Genomic DNA, 621 nt, shown 5'->3' with positions numbered 1-621 from the left:
AGTCCTGAGAGCCCCCGACAAGGGCCTGGCCTCCCTTGTCCCCAGTTCGTCGCCTGCTTCTCTGGGCGACCCCCTCGTCGCCGGCTTCGCCGGGCGACCCCGTCAGCCGAACCGCGCAACCCCTTGTGAGACCGATCCCTCGTCTGCAGCTGGACCGACCCCTCGTCCCAAGTGGGACCGACCCCTCGTCCCAAGCGGGACCGACCCCTCGTCCAGAGCTGGACCGACCCCTCGTCCGCAGCCAGACCCCACCTCTACTGACCGAGCAAGCCGCCGCAGTTGGCGCCCAACGTGGGGCTCGAACCCACGACCCTGAGATTAAGAGTCTCATGCTCTACCGACTGAGCTAGCTTCTTCTGCCGTGCGCCATCCAGTCCTGAGAGCCCCCGACAAGGGCCTGGCCTCCCTTGTCCCCAGTTCGTCGCCTGCTTCGCCGGGCGACCCCTTCGTCGCCGGCTTCGCCGGGCGACCCCTTCAGCCGAACCGCGCAACCCCTGTGAGACCGATCCCTCGTCTGCTGCCGGACCGACCCCTCGTCCCAAGTGGGACCGACCCCTCGTCCCAAGCGGGACCGACCCCTCGTCCAGAGCTGGACCAACCCCTCGTCCGCAGCCAGACCCC

General features: G+C 68.9%; 1 non-coding gene across 1 annotated transcript; it reads right to left on the bottom strand.

The window, feature by feature from the left end:
- Window positions 1-283: 283 nt before the first annotated feature.
- TRNAK-CUU (transfer RNA lysine (anticodon CUU)) lies at window positions 284-365 on the bottom strand. The gene has a single exon. It is a non-coding gene; the product is annotated as a tRNA-Lys (tRNA).
- Window positions 366-621: the final 256 nt, after the last annotated feature.

Source organism: Dasypus novemcinctus, chromosome 16, assembly GCF_030445035.2.
Source record: "Dasypus novemcinctus isolate mDasNov1 chromosome 16, mDasNov1.1.hap2, whole genome shotgun sequence".
Classification (NCBI taxonomy): domain Eukaryota; kingdom Metazoa; phylum Chordata; class Mammalia; order Cingulata; family Dasypodidae; genus Dasypus; species Dasypus novemcinctus.
This window is presented reverse-complemented; position numbering and strand designations above follow the sequence as displayed.